This window comes from Antechinus flavipes, chromosome 1 (assembly GCF_016432865.1).
Source record: "Antechinus flavipes isolate AdamAnt ecotype Samford, QLD, Australia chromosome 1, AdamAnt_v2, whole genome shotgun sequence".
Lineage (NCBI taxonomy): Eukaryota > Metazoa > Chordata > Mammalia > Dasyuromorphia > Dasyuridae > Antechinus > Antechinus flavipes.
The window spans coordinates 128,134,279-128,156,590 of NC_067398.1; positions in this window are offsets into that span (position 1 = coordinate 128,134,279).

Genomic DNA, 22,312 nt, shown 5'->3' on the forward strand with positions numbered 1-22,312 from the left:
CAACCATTGGCCTGACAGAATTTGAGGTAAAACACACACACACACACACACACACACACACACAAGCTTGAGATTGCCAGCTTGGAAAAATGAAGGTTTACTGAGAGATTTCGATATAAAGTTTAAGTGGATTTAAAAGAATTATAGGACATGGATTCCCACTCCGTTTTTTTTCTAATCATATAACTTTGGCCAAATCACTTAACCTCTTCTCTGGGATTTAATTCAATGTAACAAGTCTTATTTTTTACTTCACCCACACAAAGACATAATTATGAAAATAAATTCTAAAATATGTGAAGTAATTTTTTTCATTCTTATATTTTCACAGGTTTCTCCCCCCCCCCCAAAAAAAAAACTTATATGAAACAGAAAAATAGTCTTCTACTTAAAAAAAAAAATCCCATTTGACTGAGTTGGCTCTAAGTTTAAAAAGTCACTGTAGTTTTCTAGTAACTATTTCCTTTGGTGCTCATCTATAAAATGGACTCTAAATCAATAATCTCATGATCATGAAAAGACAATGGCAGTCTCAATTTAATTTAACAATGATTAAATGTATAATCTGTGTGTATATATACTGCAACTAGAGGAGTTACAAAGTTTAGAAAAGACCCTCTTACATAGCCTAGTAAAGTGAAGAAAAATTCATTCTCAGAGAATTAGACTATATAAACATATTAGAGAGTCATCAAAGAAAATGTTACATAACAAAGTGGCAAGATAATTACCAGTTGGCAATGGGGAAGTCTATCTGTGGCTAATCTTTAATGATAAAAAGTCATTAACTATGCTGCCTTTGGAGTTTCAAAGGTGTGTCTACTAACCTAGGCATCCATGCTTGTAAGAATGTAAAATAAATCTTTCCTGCATTCAAAAAAAAAAAGTCATTAAATACTTAAAGATAAATATATGCTTAGTAAAGCTTTTTTTTTTGGTTATTGTCATTTATTGGCTAAGAGAGATATTAATTCTTAAGATAATGGACAAAAGATGACATGATTAAAAAAATAGAAAAAGATTGCCTCTGGCTCCATTAACATTTTATTTCACTAAAGTCTAATGCTGTCTATTTTTTTCTTTAGTCCAGATCTGTGATTTGGTCAATATAGGGACCCACCTAGAATGAAAATTTCCTCCACCACTACAGATTACTGTCATCTGTAACTTGTAGTCTTATAGAATTTCCTGGAGCACAGAGATTAAGTATCTTGTATGTGATCATATAGCTGTCATATGTCAGAGATAAGAATGAAACATAGCCTCTAAGGGGTTACCTAATATCGAACTTTAAAAAATTGTTTGGTATCCCCTTTTGTCTGTTTCCACAGAAGTACTTGCAAGATTAAAAATAAAATCTTTAGAATAGTTAAGAAAATTTGGCATACTTATTTGAGTCAGTAAAGGTGAAAATTTGTCATCAAAAGAATATGAACTAGGTGGAAGAAAGAATGATGGAAAAGATACTAAAAAATCTTTTTTTTATTATAGCTTTTTATTTACAAGAATATGCATGGGTAATTTTTCAGCACTGACAGTTGCAAAATCTTTTGTTCCAATTTTTCCCCTCCTTCCCTCCCACCCCTCCCCCAGATGGCAGGTAGATCAATACATGTTAAATATGTTAAAGTATATGTTAAAACAATATATGTATACATGTCCATACAGTTATTTTGCTGCACAAAAAGAATCGGATTTTGACATAAAGTACAATTAACCTGTGAAGGAAATCAAAAATGCAGGAGGACAAAAATACAGGGATTGGGAATTCTATGTAGTGGTTCACACTCATTTCCCAGAGTTTTTTCGCTGGATGTAGCTGGTTCAGTTAATTACTGCTCCATTGGAACTGATTTGGTTCATCTCATTGCTGGAGATGGCCACATCCATCAGAATTGATCATCATATAATATTGTTGTTGAAGTATGTAATGATTTCCTGGCCCTGCTCATTTCACTCAGCCTCAGTTCATGTAAGTCTCTCCAGGCCTTTCTGAAATCATCTTGTTGGTCATTTCTGACTGAACCATAATATTCATATACCACAATTTATTCAGCCATTCTCCAATTGATGGGCATTCACTCAGTTTCCAGTTTCTGGCCACTACAAACAGGGCTGCCACAAACATTTTGGCACATACAGGTCCCTTTCCCTTCTTTAGTATCTCTTTGGGGTATAAGCCTAGTAGAGACACTGCTGGATCAAAGGGTATGCACAGTTTGATAACTTTTTGAGCATAGTTCCAAATCGCTCTCCAGAATGGCTGGATGTATTCACAATTCCACCAACAATGTATCATATACTAAAAATCTTTATCTTACTTCAAACCTCTACTCACACACTACCACTACCTTGTGAAGCCTTTCCAGATTCCCCCACTCCCCATAGAGTATGTGCTCTACTTCTTTAAGTTACCTTGTTTTTACTCCTCTGTGCATGTTGTAATCCCCATTCTCTACCCTAGCCCTCACCACCACTCCATTCCTAGGAGCATTCAAATTCTTAAAAGTCAGGGATTATTCCAATTTTTTGTCTTTATTCTTTAAGCCCCTGGCCCAGGACCCTGTAATGCAACACTATCAAGTTTCAAGTTCAAAAGATTATGTCTAATTCATATGAGCTTTTCTTGTATCTTTATGAGATAACTGTCATCTCTTTATTGGAGAAATGTTGTTTTTGTAGAGTTTGCCTCATTAAACCCCTCCACAATTCACTGGGATCGTGATTCCAGATAATATAAGATCTTGCTATCACTACTTCAAAATCAGCAACATTATCTACCAATTAGAGCAGAAACAAGTTTCTTGGATACCAGAGGAGACATCCTAACAAGCATACATCCAGCTATACCAGATCAGATCTTTTTCACATCCTCTCCTTGGCCATTTTGATATTTCCTGCAATTTCCTGCATGTATTCCTTCCTCACACTCTGCTTTCTATCTCATGACTTTGGCATACTAATCAAATCAGTATGAACATAACTTCTGGAAAGGTATATCAACAACTATTTTGTGGATTAGCTTGCTTTCCTGTAACTCTCCAAAAAAAGCCTTTGGTCTGTCAAAAGTCTTTGGAATGTCTTCTCCAATATTATTGCTGTATAAGAAACTATTCGCAGGCTAATTTCAGAAAGGCCTGGAGAGACTTATATGAACTGATGCTAAATGAAATGAGTAGAATCAAGAGACCATTGTACACAGCAATAACAAGGTTATTTGATAATCAACTCTGATGGACGTGGCTCTTTTCAACAATGATTTAATGATTTCTAGTACTAGAAAGTTGTCTGGGAGTCACACAGTCAGCATGTTAGAGGTGGAATCTGAACCGAAGCCTTCCTGTTTCTGAGGGCAGCTTTTTGTCCACTGCATCATGCTGCCTTGAGAGTCTTTGAAGTTGGGGACTCTGAGCTCTAACATGGTATTTATCACAGAGATGAACATCAAAGGAAGATAACACAATAAGGAAAGGGACAATGAAGATCAACTTTGATTACAGAATCATTTTGCTTGGGCAAGACCTTCTTCAAGACCAACCAAGAGGAAAGCACCTATGCAATAAGGATCTTAGAGACGGAAAAGTGAGAACAGGAGGTTTTGTAATGCCGGAGAAACTGAGGCAGGTGAGAGATTAGAGAGTTTTTAATATTTAATTAATGGGAGAGTAAAATGGACAGGACTCTCGTCTCAAATTATCCAGTTAGACAAAGATAAAGATATACTGGGACCAAGAAATCCATGTTGGTCCCAGGGCTGGAAGAGACTGTCATCCCAAAGAATCCCGCATCCAGCATACAACTGCCAGCCGCCAGCCTCCAGCCTCCAGCAATGAATGGAGGAACCCTCACTTCTTAAATACCTTTTGGAGACAAAGAAGAGGGAAAACGTGGGAAAGCCTTTGTCAGGATAGGGGAGGCCATAAACCCAAAAAAATCCAGACACAGGATGTCTGAATACACAGAAATAAAGATGTCTGTGAGATATCTTGAAATATTTTAGAGGGATATTGTAAATTCTTGAGGACAGAAAAGAGTCAGGAGGTCTACTCTCTTGTTTATCTTGCTAACAATTTATAAGCTTAGAGTAAATGGTCCTCAGTCTTAATGGACCAGAGGAAGTTTACAGCTTAGGGAAACAGTTAGGGAGACTGAGATAAGGGAAACTTGTACAGGGAAACTGAGTCAGGACAGTTAAATGAAAACTGTGGCATAACAGTTTCAGAGGAATCACAAGATAAAAACCATTGAAAAGAGCAATTAATCTAAAACTAGATTATTTAGTGTGATTTTTCATCTTGAAAAGTTCCTCGCAAAGGATAACATAGAAGCTACTAAACTTTTTTCTTACAAAGGGAAGCCAAATGATTTCTACCTCAAGGAAATGAAATGTAAACTTTTCCTTGGCACAAGCAAATACATTATTACAATAGGCACCTTTTGTTTCATACTGGATATGACTGTTCAGGATTGGGTGAGAAAGGAATAAGGAAGGTGATTGTGTAATAGAGAACTGAATAAAACACACAGAATTATTCAAATGAAGCTCCCTTTCTGCTGTAGTTAGAGAGTTGAAGATTTTAGTTGAGGTTCTAGTTTAGAATGCTTTTTTTCCTTCAAAATGCTGCCTTTGAGGGCAGAGACAGATTTCAATTATCTTTTACCCATTTCCCCAAATTAAGGTATAGGGATTATGTACCCAGGCCCAACCACAAGGGTCCCCTAGTAACATGGTCATGGTTTCTAACAAAGCCCTTCTTTCTGTGTTTCACTTTTGATTGTTTGGACTCATCTGAAACTTAAAAAAGTGTATTTTATGCATTGTATTTTCATTTTGTATTTCTTTGAGGATGATGAATAAGAATTTGAATTTCCATTAAAATGAATAGGATGGAAATTAGAATAAAAACCAACAATTGAATTTGGAATAACTCTCAGGGTCAGAATGGTGGAGGAAGAGGGATTATTAGGGGGGAATGTTATAAAATTTATTTTCTTATAATTTTAGAAATACAAAATAGTTTATTCTCTACTTGAGATAAATAACAGAATGTTAGAGTTGAAGTGACTTTTAGAATCACTTAATTCATCTGTCCCCATTTCACAGATGAGAAAACTGAGTCCCTTAGAGGTAAAGTGACTTGACTAATGTCCCCTAGGTAATAAGTATCAGAGAAAGATATCTTTGCCCTATGGGAAGGAGAGGCCAACAGGACAAGGCAAGGTCATTCTGTGTGATATGATTCCATGACAGATTTATATTCTGCAATTACATTTATGAAGGCTTGGATGCTAGCTATGCCAAAGTAAATAGAAAAGGGAGAATGGGTTACTTATCAGTAGCAAGAGAATGTGAATAAAAATCAAAGTTGGGGATTTCCCTGGTTTTGAATTTCCCATTCCTGGTTAACACTATACTATCCCTTCCAGAGATAAGTGAGTTTCATTCTTCTACTTCTTTTCAAGATAACAGAATCATCACAAATTAAATACAATATCCCTACCTGAGGCAATTAATGTTATCTCCATAATGAGAACAAGCACAGAGGTTAGTTGAATTTTTCAAGTTGTACAGAAAGTCTGAATCATTAAACTAGAAAGGAATTTTAATAGCTTGACTATCTTCCAATAAGAACAGAACTGCTTATAAGTCATTCTACATGAAGTTCTTTCTAAGGGGGAGGAAATTGGAGGGTATGAAGAGGAAGCGGCTGTTTATCCTCCAAGAAATGATGAAACTGAGCCACAGGTAAGAGAACATCCTGTCAGGATCAGAGAAGAAGAAAAGAAAAATGGTGAATGGTAAGTTCTTGTTGGGGGGTCCTGAGGAAGAATATCAAGAACAAGAACAATAGCTAACATTTGTATAGCACTTTGTCTTTTGAAGAAGCCATATAAATTATCAACATGGAGAACTCACTAGACAACTCAAAAATTTTATAGACTATATAGAATGGAAACAAGGCATTGTAACTCAGAAGGAAAACAAGAACATGGGATGGTTCTATAAGAATAGTATCAGTGATACTAACAATTAGCTGGGGCTGGCAAGAGACATTAAGGACAAGAAGAATAGTTGTGAAGAGGGTATCTACATTGAGGAAAAAATGAGCATTAAAGCAAAACTAGAACTGTTATTCAAAATGGCTGGTAAAACTGTTAACAAAAAGATGGCAGAAATGGTCAATTTTTATTTTGCTTTTGTTTTTCCTACCAGGAGAATGAACTTTGGATTTGGAAAGAATAGAACAAAAATGGCTAATGAGGTATGTCAAATTTATGTAATTCGGGAGTCTGTAGAGAGAAATGGAAAAAGAAAACTTTCATGAAATTCTCCTGGTTCTTCTTCTCCGCCAATTAGCATTAATTACTGTCTAAATGAGGGATTTTGTGATATACCAGCCACTACACCAGAATGGGGGAAAACAGCCCATCCATAGGACTTCTTATCTGAATCAGATTTATTCAAATGTAATGGGGAGAAGAAATTGTCCACTAGTCCTTCAAGCATGCCCAGCTCTGCCTTTCCTGTGAGTGAACACTAATCATGATCTAATAGATCTGTCTGCTTGATTCCAATATAATACCTACAAATTGGTGAACCTACTTCTGCCCATGTATGAATCATGAATCATCACCCCTTCCAGTCTGATTCTTCATAACCACACAGCACAGATCTCATTCACTGAAAAAGGAAAAGTTCTTAACAATTAAAGGATATGGAAAAAATAATTGACAACAATAAATGAATAGGTAAGCAGTAAAATTAATTATTTCAGCCAACTCTAAGTTCCTAATTGAACTGCCAAGAGAAATGAGAATGAGGAACATACTTTGGTGAAAATACAATAGGGCCTTTGCTCAAATAGTTTATAGCTTTATCTGGACCCATTTTTGTAATACAAAATGTCAGTGTTTACAAAGGAACATCAAGAACAATGTTAGCATTTGAAATTGCAAAAGTCCTAAACAGTAAACTGTTGTGTCCTGCTTTCTAGAGCCCCCAAGTTGAGGTGACAAAATGTATCATGCTTTCTAGAGCCCCCATTCTTGGGTGATTAAAATATACCATCTTAGTGGAGGAGTGATGAGGCTCCAGGATTGTTAAAATATGGAGTCTATTTATTCAGGTCTTTTACCCTTATATACCTTAATACCCTTATGTAACCAAAATAACACTGGGCATGTGCTAATGTGAAGACTGAGTTAGCACCCTGGATACCTTAGAATCAGCCGGAGTCAGGATAAACAAAAGTCCTTGGTCTTTAGGGGTAAAAGTGAAGGGAATGGACACAGGATCTCCGCGATCTTCCTTTTCCACCTTCAGCGCCCAAGTGAATCTGTCTTGTCTTATTCCACCCCCTAATCCTTCCCACGATTCTCTGTATACACCAAAAGATTGAACCAGCACAAAATAGTGGGATGGGCCATTTTCCAAGCATATGCTAATAGAGTGTTGTCCAATCAGTAGTTAGCCTTAAGTGATTGGTTGTCCCACCTCAGTGCATCAACTCAAGAGTTTCAGCCCTTTACACACTAAGTATATACTGTGTACATGGGACCATATGAACAACTATTGTATGTAGATTGCCACCTGGTATAACTCTTTGCCACCTGGTATCACTCTGCTTCAATTACAACACAGGTTATCACCACCCCCTGACTTCTCAGGAAGGCCAAGAGCCCTTAGAGGAGATGGGGAGCCGAACCAGACATTGTTAGCAGGTTCCCTCTAGGCTGAAGGGTCTTATACCTCACCCAGAGTTTCTCCACTGTCTGTGGCCCTCTATATCTCACCCTTTCTTTTGTTTTAATTGAAGCAGGTGGTTAAATCCATTACCATGAAAGGAATCACGCAGGCAAGTTGTAATATCATACAAGCAAGAAGTAATACAACAAACAATATAAATAAACAAGATGTTATAAAAGATTTCCATGAGTCCCAGAAGGAAGTTGTAAAAAAATAACTATCAATTCACAACCACACATATACCTCCTTCAGCAGCCAAGAGATAGTCCAAAGCCAATCTATGATCCATCACTTCATGTGTCAGGGAATCCAATGAGTCCTGCAGGTTCTGAAGTCCTGCATCAGTCTTATCATGTCTCAGGGAATCCAATGACTCCTGCAGGTTGTGAAGTCCTGCATCAGTCTCATTGACAAATATTTTTGATGTCCATGAGTTAATTGCCATACATATAGGGTTAACTGCCAGGCTCTTTCAGGAGTGAGCACAGTCAGCAATAGAACCATCTAATGTCTCTTGGTTCTTCTTCATTTCGGGGATCTTCTCTTTTTCCATCTCTCTTTGATGGACAAGGTGGATATGGCTCATTGGCACCCATTGAGTTCTTTCTCCATATGTAGAGACCCTCTCCCCAAGCAGTTAACATATCTGGTCCCTTCCATTCACCACTTTCTGGATCTCTCCACATCACCTGGCGATTACCTAAAGATATTGGAGCTGCTTGCACTGGACACTGCTTTTCCAGAGAGTTATGAAACCTGTCTGCCAGAGGCAGTGCATCTCCATCAAAAATAAAAAAAATTAATACTATATAGAGATAAATTTAGAAGTTCTCTAGGGTTAACTGTGGCCCTCTCCTCTCTTTGGGAGGAGTGTCTTGATGTCTCTGTTTCTCCTCTCTACTATTGCCTGTCCTTGAGGATTAAAGGGTATGCCAGTGGTGTACCTGATACTGTGCACAAAAGTGTACAAATGTTTAGAAGTATGTGCAGGTCCATTATCTGTTTTATGGCTTGTGGCACACCCATAATTGCGAATGCTTGTATAAGGAATTCAGTGACCACTCGGGCTATCATTTTTCCTGCTGGTATTGCAAAAGTGAATCCTAAAAAGGTGTCTACTACAACATGGATTTTCCAGATTTCTTTTTTACAGCAAATACAGGGGAATTCCAAGGATTTAGAGAAGGTTGTAAGTGTCTTTGGCCAAGTTGTTCCTATACCATATCTATTAAGGCCCGAATTTTTTCACTGGTTAAAGGTCATTATTTCACCCACACTGGTATATCAGTTTTCCATGAATGGAAACAGGTGAGAGTGCTGGCAGGCCTTGGACAGCAGCTCTACCTAAAAAGCTGAAGTACTCAATTGTAATCCTAATTGTTGTAAAATGTCTCTTTCCCATAGATTGATGGGGATTTTTTTTTTTTTTTATAAAAGTAGTAAAATTCCTGTTTTATCTTCAAATGTCCATCTCAAAGGGGTAGCACTAAGTTCAGCTACTATTGACCCTCCTATGTCAGACATATGGATGTTTGCCGTAATCTTTGGCCAGTGACTGGGATGTTAGCTACACATTCCCCAGTTTCCCAAATTGATGAGATCAGTGGTAGTTGTGATGAGGTGTGAGAATTGGGGTATGAGATCGTCTCTGCCTGGAGGCGCAAATCCTATGTGAAAGAATTAGCAAACCCAAAATCTGTGTGGCAAAAGTGATTTATTGGTACTGAGAAAAGAATATCTTCATAAGTAAGCAAAAGTCCTGGCAGGACAGCTTGCTAAAAAAGCTTCTTTGGCAAGCATAATCCTGTTTAGGACTTCTGCAAAGACAGTTTGACCAACTGTTTGATTATATCAGGTAAATCTTGGCCTGGGGGCTAGGGAGTAGTTTGATGATTATCAGGCCGAGATCTCCAATTGAATAAAATCATTTAATTGAGAGTTTGAGTAACTGGAAGTGGTTCTGGACTAAATTTCAACTCAATAGAGGGTGGGACCATATCCCTGGCCAAGATTTCCAACTGAATGAGACAACTTAACTTGATTCCTTGAGGGTGGGCCTCTCCCAGAGGAGAGTTTGAGATCCAGGAACTTCGCCCAGAACGGGGAAATTTCAGGGTTCACCCCTCATCATTTTCCCCCAAAAGTTCTCAGTCTATATCATTCAAAGTTCCAGGGTTCACTTCATAGAATTCCCAATCCCTCAATTTTTGTCCACCTGCATTTTTGATTTCCTTCACAGGCTAATCGTACACTACTTCAAAGTCCGACTCTTTTTATACAGCAAAATAACTGTTTGGACATATATACATATATTGTATTTAACTTATACTTTACCATATTTAACATGTATTGGTCAACCTGCCATCTGGGGGAGGAGGTGAGGGGAAGGAGGAGAAAAATGGTAACAAAAGGTTTTGCAATTGTCGATGCTGAAAAATTACCCATGCATATATCTTGTAAATAAAAAGCTATAATAATAATAAAAAAAAAGTTCCAGGGTTCACCCTCCATCATTTTCCCCCCCAAAGATCTCAGTTTATATCAAAATCTGTGATAGACACTGTTTGGTAAGCACTCTTAGGAGATGAAATGGTCAAGCTGACTGTGAGTGGAGGCAAGAATTCTATAGGCTGGACAGGGATAGCTTTCCAGGGGACATCTCAGTGGTCCCAGCAGCATATAGCTCTATTCTCCCTAATTGCAACCCCCTTCCCCCACTGGCTTGCTTAAAGACTCTCGGGGTGTAATAGCAGTTGCCAGCATGCCCCAAGTGTTTTTGGCCTGGGGCTCTGAAGCTGAGCCCTGCCTCTTGTAATGAGCATATAGGGGATGGGCAAAACTGCTGCATGGAGGGTGCTGATGGTGTCATTGCTCCCCCACCTCTCCTCCTCCTCCTGCCTAAGAAGGCTTCCTGCTCAGGTGTAGGCAGATTTGAAAATGAGCTTTAAAGTTGAAAAGCAAACTCATCAACAAGGAACTTAAGGTACTTAATTCCTTTTCTGCCCAACAGGCAATGGTACTTAAGATACTTAACTCTCTTCTGGCCAACTGGCAAGGCCCTGCACATTTCCTAGAGCAGTAACAAGCAAAATAAATTAATAAGATACTAAAAAAGACTTAGCTCCTTAGCTCCATCTCACGTGGGTACCCTCCGGGCTACGGGTACCAACTCTCTGCTTGTTTTTCTCCTCATACTTCCTTGTCTGGCTGCCCAAGTTAAAATCTTTCCTTGTTTTAAAACTTGTGGGATTCCTTAAAACCGGTTTTAATGTATTGCATTCAGTTAGTTGTTCTACCACTAACTTCCACATCTTTGGCTTCAAACTCTCCTTTTTATAAAACCTCAGAGACATGCACTCCAGGGCATCTGAAAACTCGGTGATCTGCTTCTGAGTTACCAACAAACCTTGCTTCTCCATTAACCTAATTACAAAAGCTTCATACTTCCCCCGGGAGGGAAGTTCTTTTCTTAGTATTTGCCCCATTTTGGCTGAAAAACGAAAGTGACTAGCCCTTACCGATCCTTCCTCTTGCCTATTTTTATACTTACCCTATACTGGGGCAGGGGGGCTTCTCTGCTGAACTTGGCCAATCGTGTCAGTCGAGCTGACATGTATAGGACCTCACCTAAAGCCCCACTTTTAGGCGCCAAATGTTATGCCTTACTTTCTAGAGCCCCCAAGTTAGGGTGACAAAATGTACCGTGCTTTCTAGAGCCCCCATGCCGGGGTGGTTAGAACATACCATCTTAGTGGAGGAGTGATGAGGTGAGACTCCCAAGGATGGTGGAAAAATGGAGTCCATTTATTTCAAGTTCTTTCACCCTTATATGCCCTAATACCATTATGTAACTAACACAACCCTGGGCATGCGCCAAATATATACTGCTCAAGTGGGACCACATGAACAACTTGCTATTGTATGTAATTTGCCACCTGGTATCACTCTGCTTCAATCACAGCACAGGTTGTCAAGACTCCCTGACTTCTCAGGAAGGCCGAGAGCCCTTAGGGGAGATGGGGAGCTGAACCAGAAATTGTCAGCAGTTTCCCTCTGGGCTGTTGGCTCTTATATCTCATGCAGAGTTCCCTCACTGTCTGAGGCCCTCTACAGTAAACATATCCTTATGTACATTAGGAAAAAAGGTATAGAAAATACAAACTAGACATTCTGGAATAGAAGTAATCATCAAGGTTTAGTCCTGAAGAGCCTTTCAGAGGACTAAAATCAAAACTTATTTTCATAATCATACAAAGATGTTTTACTTTCCAATATAGTGAATATTTATAGATATAAACCACATAAACAATGGCACTTTGTTGGGGGGAGTAATCCTCAATAATTTTAAGAGTACAAAAAAGTTCTGAGTTTAAAAAGTTTGCAGATCGCTATGCTAGATGAAAATCAGTATTTAAAAAAGATTTTGACAGGATAAAATGTTAGAATAAATAATGAAAAAACTTAATAGGATGAATGTAAAAGCTTACATTTGGGTTGAAAAATCAATTTCACAATATAAGATGGGGATAGACATGTTATAACTAGAAAAGGAGAAAAAAGACAACATAGCATAGTGAATAGAGAGCTGTTTAGGAATTAATCAATTAGTTTACTGATGAAATCAAAACAATTTAAAGTCATGAAAAAAATTTCTAAATCATTATTGATTAGAGAAATGCAAATTAAAATACACTAAAATTTTACATCTATCAGACTGATAAAAATGATAGAAGGTGAAAGTGACAGATATTGGAGGGGATATGGAAAAACTGGAATACTAATTTGCTGTTGATAGAATTATGAACTGATCAAACCATTTTGGATTGTGCGTAAAGAGCATTAAACCGCCTGTACTCTTTGATCCACCAGTATATACTTTTTGACCCAGCAATACCACTATTAAGTTGGTTTCCCAAGACAATTAGGGGAAAAGGAAAAAAGAATCTCTATGTTCAAAAATAGTTCTAGCAGCTCTTTTTGTGATGGCAAAACCCAGAAATAATTGTGAAGATAATCTTCAACTGAGGAATGACTACATAAGTTGTGGTATATGTTCATGATGGAATATTATTCTACTATAAGAAATGATGAGCTCAATGATTTGAGAAAGACATGGAAAGACTTGCAAGAAATAATGAAGAGAAAAATGAATAGAACCAAAAGAATGTTATATAGTAACAATGTTGTTCTAAGAATAACTTTGAATGATCAATTCATTCTATTATAAATACCCAAATCAACTACAAAGATCCCATCATGAAGAAAGATGTTATCTGCATCCAGAGAAAGAATTGACGTGCAAGTTATATGCATATATACACATACTTATTTGTGTCCAATGGTAGCCATCTCTAGAGTGAAGGGAAAGGAAGGAAAAAAGTTGTAAAATTTTGTCTTATATTGAAAAGGAATAGCAAGTCATACATAATAGACCTGCAGTTTCCACTTTGTTATTTCTTAAGTTTAGGATAAAAAGAAAAACTGTGAAAACTTCCAACTTTCCCTCTTCTGAAACAGGCATTGGCCTTCAGAGCAGTTATAATCTAACCATCACCTAGACACTCATAGAATTAATGACTCATGAACCAATGGAAAAATTCTTTTTCTCTACAACTTGCCAACCAATCCTCAAAGCAGATAACCTCATGGCTTTAATAACCTCAGATAATTTCCCATGAGTAAGAGCCCCACCTTATCCCATTTGGTTTTCTTTCAAGTAGATCTCTTTGTTACCTTTCTCCCTAAAGCCATCTGTCTTCCAAACTCTCCTCTTTGATTTGAGGGCAATAAGCATCCTTCTAGTCATCCAGATTCACAGTATCAGTGTTACCTTTGATCCTTCCTTCTTCACCCTATACATCCAATCAATTGCCAAATCTTGTCTACTTCTACAAACATCTTCTAGTATTTTCCCCCTTCTCTCTATTCACACATTCACTATCCTGGCTCAGACTCTTATCACCTCTCAAATGGACTATTTACAGTAGATTCCCAATTGGTCTCTCTATCTTGTCTCTCCTTAATCTAATTCCTTCTCCATTCATCAACCAAAATGATTTTCCTGAAGTGAAGCCCAACACATAGGGTTCCCTGTTGCCTCTAAGATGATTTTACCTCTTTTTTATCTTATCTTTTAAAAATGCCTATTTTGTGCAAGCTTTGTTAGTGTTGAGGTTGGGGTTGCAGACGGGTATTGTGGGTATCTCAAAAGAATTTGAAGGTTTGAACCCATATCCCAGTTAAGGGGCAAAGTTTATTGTGATTGTAATGCCAATTAAAGTGGGCTAAATTCCAAAGGAATTTAGCAAAGAACCTGGAGAAAGGTGTCTCCTTTTTCCAGTTCTTCATATCATTGATATGCTAATTTTATGGCCTACAGGTAGAACTGAGGAGTGGTCTCAGGGATTTGGTTATTACTGACCAACAGAAGGTCAGTAATGTTTATAGGATTATTTTAAGGCCAGAAGACTTTGAAATCATTGACAAACAAATTATTAAAATAATAGCATTTTTAAGTTAGAAGGCCTCAGGATCACTAATAGAGCTTCCCTAAAATTTAAGGGAAGAAATATTATTATAATCCTAGCCCAGAGCACTTTTACAATCCTTGACACACAGATTGCCAGGACAATAGCATTCTGAGTTTTTTTCGGGGGCCCTCGGGATCACAGATTCTGAAGCCAGAAGACTTTAGAATCATTGACAAATTGTTATGACAGAAGGCCCCTCTAAGTCCGGGGACTTTAAAATTATTGCTTTATTTTCCCTTGAAGCTATATCATATCATTAGTACTGTAGTAGAAATGGCTAAGTGTTGCAGCAGATAGAGGGCTGGGCCTGGAGCCAGGAAGATTCATCTTCCTGAATTCAAATTTGCTCTTGGATCTTGACTTGGATATGTCTTTAGGCAATATACTTAACTCTGTTTGCCTCAGTTTCTCGTCTGTAAAGTGAGCAGGAGAAGGAAATGACAAATTACTCCAGTATCTTTGCCAAGAAAAATTCCAATGGGTCGCAAACAACTGGACACAATTGGATAACAAAAAGCGTTTAATTTATAAATAAATGAGCACATATATAAGAAATTCATGCTCAACATTTATTTGTTGATAATAGTCCATAATCAAAAAAGCTTGGTGACCATTGGCCTAGTTACTTCTCTCTGACTTGTGTAGGATTTTTAAAAAATTCATGTGACCCTTTACATTTATCCCTACTGATTGTTACCTTGTTAGAATCAGTTATTATTTTAACTTCTCAAAACCTTTTGGATCCTATCATCAATGTTCCTAGCTATTGTTCCCAAATTTGTCTCATCTGCAAATCTGGTAAGTCATTTAAGGCATCGATCAGCAGGTTAATGGCACGGGGATGAAAGATAGACCTCCCTAGAACCTTCCACTACAGACCTCCCTATAAGTCAATTATTGTTTAGTTGGTTTTTGGTCACGTCCAACTCTTTGTGACTTCATTTAGGATTTTTTGGGTAAAGATACTGGATCAATTTGCCATTTCCATTGCTAGTTCAGTGACTTGTCCAGGATCACATAACTAGTAAGTATCTGAGGTCAAATTTGAACAAATTTGATTCTAGGCCCAGCTCTCTATCTACTATACTACCTCTCCATTAATGACTACTCTTCCAGTTCAATCATTTGACCCATCTTGTTGACAAAATTCTGTTCTCACAATTCTATGTTAAGTAGGAGAAGTCTTATCATCCCGGTTTTACATATGAGGAAACAGAGAAATTAAGTGATTTCCCCAAAGTTGCACAACTAGTAATTGAGTCAGGATTTTAATCAAGGTCTGATTTCAAATCTAGCCCCCACCCTCCACCCCACCCCCATCTACTGCATCTCACTACACAGGGATTCTTGGGAGAGGGAAGGATGCATCTTTCCAAGGAGAAGGTCACATTGACAACATGCAATATATGGCCCTCATAACAGTAAGAGGCCCTGAGCTCTTTGACCTAGTGACCAGCTTTCCTTCAGATAGCAGACAGTTTTATAATACCTGCCCTTTTGACAGGTGCCATTTCAGATTCTGTGGTGTCCCTGACCATTCTAGCCCTGGCATATAGCAAATAATTAAAAAGCACTTAGAGATTGATTGATTTTAACAGGTAACTGGGGGTTCCAGTGAACTCTGACCCTTCTCTTATTTGACCAGAGCATAGCTGTATTTTAATTCTTCATCTAAGATGACATTGTCATCAATGTACTTCGCCCTGCCCCTGTGCAGGCCCTGAATTGAGACCTGTCATGGCCTGAGGCTGAGTGCCTTCCATAGTGATAACGGATGCTTTCCCAGAAGGTGTGTGTCTCCATGAGTTGGGGGGATGGGAAATGTGGTCAGGATTGCTGTCATGGGTGGGAAATTCCTGAATTAGTGAGAACTGTACTGGCTTTGCAAGTTCCATGGCCAGGAAGAGATCAGAAAGGTGAAGGACTGGGGATATGACTCCCTCCCAATGGCAGCTCCTCAAACTGAGCACCATGGCCCCTTCCAACTTAGACCGAAGAAATGGACCATGGCAGGGAAGGGAGTGACTGCTCACTCAACCAGCAGTTTTCGAGTCCTTACTCTGTGCTACTTTGACGATCATCTATCTGCACAGCTGCCAAAGGTGTGACCACATCACTCCATGACTCAACAAATTCCCTGAGTTCTCTATTACCTGAAGGGTCAAATACCAACTTCTCTGTTTGGTATCTAAAAATTCTTCACAGACTGGCCCCAACTTTCCTTTCTAGTCTAATTACATGGGACTAATGTTCCTAACTCTTTAGGACTGTTGGGTTCCTCAGACATAGCAGGGTGGTACAGTAGACAGAGCTCCTGGAGTCAGGAAATTGTTCAGTCACTTTAGTCATGTCCTTTTGGGACTTCATTTGGGATTTTCTTGGCAATGATATTGGGTGATTTGCTATTTCCTTCCCCAGCTCATTTTACAGATAAGGAAACTGAGTCATATAGGCTTAAGTGCCTTGTCCAGGATCACACGACGAGGAAGTGTCTGAGACCAGATTTGAAGGTGAATTTAATTTAATTCAGTCTTCCTGGATCCAGACCTGGTACTCTGTTCACTATGGCACCACTTAGCTCCCCCTGCAGTCAAGAAGACTTGAGTTCAAATCCAGCCTCACTCACACTAGCTGTGTGACCCTGAACAAGCCCCTTGACCTCTTTTTGTCTCAGCTTCCTCAACTATAAAATGGGGATAATGAAAGCACCTATTTGCCAGAGTAATTTGGGATTCAAATGAGATAATTGTTTATAAAGTGCTTAGTACAGTGCCAGGCTATATCAATGTTCGCTCTTATTGTTATTGTTATTATGATGTCCCATCTCTAGTTACCATGCTTTTTCACAGAAAATTCATAGAGATGCACTTCTTTCTGACCTCCTTTCCTAGAATTTCTCAGAATTCATTCATTCATTCATTCATTTATTTTTGGTGAGGCGATTGGGAGTAAGTGACTTGCCCAAGGTCACACAGCCAGTAAGTGATAAGTGTCTGAGTCTGGATTTGAACTCGGGTACTCCTGACTTCATGTAGAGTGTCTCTATCCACTGTGCCATCTAGCTGCCCCAATTTCTCAGAATTTAGCTCAGGTTTTACCTTCTGCTTGAGCCCTTTCCATTCACATCCACAGATCTGCACACATCTTGAATATAGTTATGCATATGACCTTTCCAAAGAGAACATAAGGTCCTTGAGGTCAAGTAGAGTTTCCTTTTTTTGTCATTTGTCTTCAATATTTTGCATAGTGCCAGGTACAAAGTGGATAAATAAACAATCATTGCTTGCTGTTTGAGTGTTAATTGTTATAGGGACTACCCTCCCTACAGTCAGTTCCCTCAGCCTCCTCTTCCCTTTGTTTGGAAAGCTGGAGTAGAGTATTTAATGCCTTCCAAAGCCTCTTTGTAGAGAGGGCTGGGATCTGAACTTTGCAAATAACTCTCCATCTTCAGCAGCAGCTCTGTGTAGTTTTACCTCCCATAGAACATCATTCCTACTCCTCTGGGTCTTATCCCCCTTGCTTTTCTGTTCCATGGTCTTCTTCCATTATGTTGTAAGATAAATATATATATATGTATACATATATATATATATAGAATAATTTTACATTTGTGTGTGTGTGTATGTGTGTGTATATACACACACAACTATTTGAGTCTAATGGTAGCCATCTCTGGGGGGACAGGAGAGGAAAAAAATAAAAGAAACTTACATGATAACATATATTTTAAAAGAATTTAAAAAGTTGTACATCACAGATTTACAGTTTCATGTGAATTATCTTTTTATTATACTTTATGGAAATGCTTATTTTATTCTATAGACTAAAAATAAAATAAATTTAATAAAAATAATAAAGATGTTTTAAAAAAAAGATTGTAAGTTCCTTGAAGGACAAGGCTGTCTTTTTCATATTTGTATCCCTGTGCTTAGCGCAGTTCTGGTGCATAGTAGCTGCTTAATAAATGTTTATTGAATTGAAAAATTGCTTGAACCATTTATTTAGCCCCTCTATATTTGCTTCTCCAGCTAGACTGTAAGATCTTTGTGGGCAGACATTAGAACTTATACTTCTTTTTATAACTGTACCTAACACAATGCAACCCCTCACATAGTAGATGTTCAATAAATATTAGATGGATTAGAATAAAAGGCTTGCAAGAGAGAAGAAGTACAATGATCAGAGCACTATGCCTGTGTGTGGAATGGAGAGATAAGGTGAAGAACTTACAGGAATGTTTAAATTCTTTTTCTGTATTTTTTATGATTTCTATGTCTCTATGACCTACATAAGTATGGTGTGTGCAAGCCAATATTTACTTAAAACTTTAGATATATTTACTTAACCAGAAATGATGACATTTATCTTGGTTCAATATTATCAATATTTAGACTATTAGTTTAAATGATGTCAGCTCAGTAATCTGAAGTTTGAAGCTTTTGACCTTCACATCAATCAATCAAGAGGAGTGATGATTCCTTTTGGAATCAAAGAAACACAGCATTCGGTTCCAATCTGCCTTTGGCACCAATGTTTAACATTCAGTTAGAGGAGAGGGCATCTATTTCTCAATGCTCCCCAATTTATGATGTAATCCTTTATAACAGAACTGATAAAAGCTGTATATCTTTACTAATTCTTTAGCCCTTCTACTGTGAGCTTTCTCTCTTTCCCTCTTTGCAGTGAAACTGCTCATTCTCACGAGAATTTATTAATAAACAACAACCTTTCCGCTTTCTACTGAGTGATCTCTGCGTAGTTATTTTGGGTAAGGGTCTTCTACATCCCTCACACCTGGATTTAGGAGGACTTTAATTCAAATCCCAGTCTCACAAATTTAACAACATTGTGACAATGGGCAAGTCATTTAACTTCTGAAATTCTCCTTGGTTCTGAGTTTTGCCTTCCTCAAAAACTGAACTCTTCTCTCCCTAATGTTTAGCTAGCTATTAAAAGCCTGTTAGAGCAAGGAAAAAAAAAAAAAAAACCTATGAAAACTATGAAAAGCTTGGTTCTTCAGTGATTCAGTGATCCAAAGCAATCCCAATAGACTCTGGACAGGAAATACCATCTGCATACAGAAAAAGAACTACGGAGACTGAATGGAAATAAACATATGCTATGTTTACCTCTTTTTTCTGTTTTTTCATCTCTCCCATAGTTTTTCCCTTTTGCTCTGATTTTTCTCTCCCAACATGATTCTTAAAGCAATGTGTATTAAAAATAAATAAACTTACTACAATAAAAACAAAAAACAGAAAAAAGAGAAAAAAAAAATTTGTTAGTCCATTAGATTTACTCTTTAATTCTTCTCTGAAGGTGTTCACATATAACAAAGGATCAAGATAAGACACATCTTTATACTGACTAAATGTAAATATAGCAGTGAAGAAGTACATTGACAATTTTGTTTCCTCCTCTGTAAAATAGATCCTAGAGTAAAATTCTTATTTAAAAGCACCGTGAAGATGACTTCAGCCTAGCAAAGGGAAAAACAAAACCATAGAATTCCTTCCTACCATTTCTGCTCTGGTTTTCTCTGCGGCATGGAGTTAAGGAAGTTATAGATGCTGCAGCCACAGAGTGGCTACAACCTGTGGACCTGGGATGAATAAGGAAATGGCAAAAGGCTGTGTGAAGCTGGATTTATGATCTAGTAACTCTCGTTCTCCTTGCAAGGTGGCCCAGACGTCAGTACAGGCTGATTTGGGTTGGCCTTGGATTTTTAGAGCATCCACTCCTCTTGGGGTACCTAAGCAGGTAGATGGCACTGTGGATAGAGCTCTGACCCTGAAGTCAGGAAGACCTGAGTTCAAATCCAGCCCCAGACTTATTAAATTATATGTTCCCAGGTAAGTCATTTAATTTCTACCTGCCTCAGTTTCCTTAACTATAAAACGAGGATAATAATAGTGTCTACATCACAGGATTCTCATGAGGATCAAATGAGATATTTGTAAAGTGTCTGGCACACTGTAGGACCTTAATAAATGTTATTCCCTTTTTTCCTTCCTTGTGGTTCTAACCACCTATCAGCCTAAAAGGAGTGAATTAGGACTTAGAGCCTGCAAGCAATATGTAAAGTTCTTTGTCTGGTTTGTTTTAGAAGGAAAAGGTTATATAAACACTTTTTTAAAGGATTGCTGTCATTACTGGAATTTATTGGAATTACTGGGACTAGGTACTTTGGAGACTAATTATTAACTAATTTCTTAGGGCAGTGTGAACACACTCAACAAAAGCGATCACTGGAATATTCTTAGGTTTTTGTGGGAATCTAGAGAAAATAAGTATACAAGAGAAGATAGTTAATTGTGTGAATCTAATAGAAAAATAGAACTAAATATGGAAATGGTGGGATTTTAAATAAAGTCAAGGATCATTAAAATGTCCAAGAGAATAGCTAGGACAAGTCCATTAGTAAAATCTTCTAAGGAACCAAGGTTCATAAATGCTGGGACCTTTTCAGAAGAGAACTAACAACATAATAACTACAAAATTTGATTATTTTCATCTTGGTGATACAGTATAATATACAGTATTTGGATCATATTTCTTCAATCTAAAATAAATCTTTGAAAGTCATCTGGCAGATATTTGAATACCAGGAAAATAAAAAACAAAACAAAACAAAACAAAAAAACAAATAAAAGCATAGTTCCAGGAAGGCAAATTGGAATTCAATAAAATCAGCAAATCTAATGGCTTCTTTAGAGGCTACTGGAATGAAATAAACTTAAGATAGCCTTTATTTCAAGGAATGAGATATAAGTCAAATTCTGTGACAGTTTGCTCTAGGAAATGATGAAAGCCTTTCTTTTAGAGATCTTTAGACTAAGACAGAAACACACCTAAAGATAGTTTAAATTGCACTGCCTCCATGCAGGGAGATATTTAGGCACCTCAAGGTCATCTGACTTTGTATTTCCTAAAGTGGATGATGAAAAGAGGAAATCTTTAGTGGATAATTAAGAAAGGAATATTTTTTAGGCTCTTGCTTTGCAGCTTTGTGTACCACTTAAAAAAATCAGATCAGCATTTTCTAATCTTGTGATTCAGGACTAGAGGAGAAACCACAGATAAATTAACTAAAACATCAGGAGCTTTTATACAAGTTTTGGACAATGAGCTCTATTCAATAGCCCCTAAATTAGGCAAGAGCAAACTTTCAACCCATCTAGGAGTGAACTAGTAAAAATCTACAGCTCTTAAAAGTCTCGTCATTCAACTTTCTGGATGAATAATGATAATAATTATAATATAACCAACATATATAAAATATAGAAATATAATAGCACTTACAGATTGCTGTGAGCACTAAATGTAGTAACATGTAAATGATAATAGCACTCACTTCATCTATATATATAAAATTTACATATGCATATATACATAATTAAACTATCTAAATATTCATCTATAGAAATGAAATATTTATATCTACAGAGTAATACAAATAGATAACTTTTTTGGTCAAGGATCCTTTTGATAGTCTAATAAGGCTTTTTAGAATCATATTTTTAAATGCATAAAATGAAATACAAAGAATGAATACTAACAGACATTAAGAGCTACCCTTTACATAGCATTGTAAGATCTGCATAACACTTTACTCATATTATCTCATTTAATTTTCACATCAACCCTGTGAAGCAGAAGCCATTATTTTCCCCATTTTACAGATGAGGAAACTGAGGCTGAAAGGTTAAATGACTTGATTTCTTATTGAAGAGCCAGTAACCAAAATATTTTTGAAAACAACTTCATGGGCCCCAGGTTAAGAACTCCTGATCTAGTAATTTAAGTAATTGTAAATTGCCTTACATAGGCTATTTCATACATATGTTTTTTCAACACTTCAGTATGATCACTAAGATCATTGATCAAAAATAAAGAAATTTTTCTGCCCCATTTAAATCCAAGGGAAATGCAGGTTGGAGAAGCTGATGAAGTAATTTCCACAGGTAAATAGACTGGATACAGACAGGAGCCTTGGAATGAAAGATCACCTGAAGGGTGCAGGTTCCTCATGGGC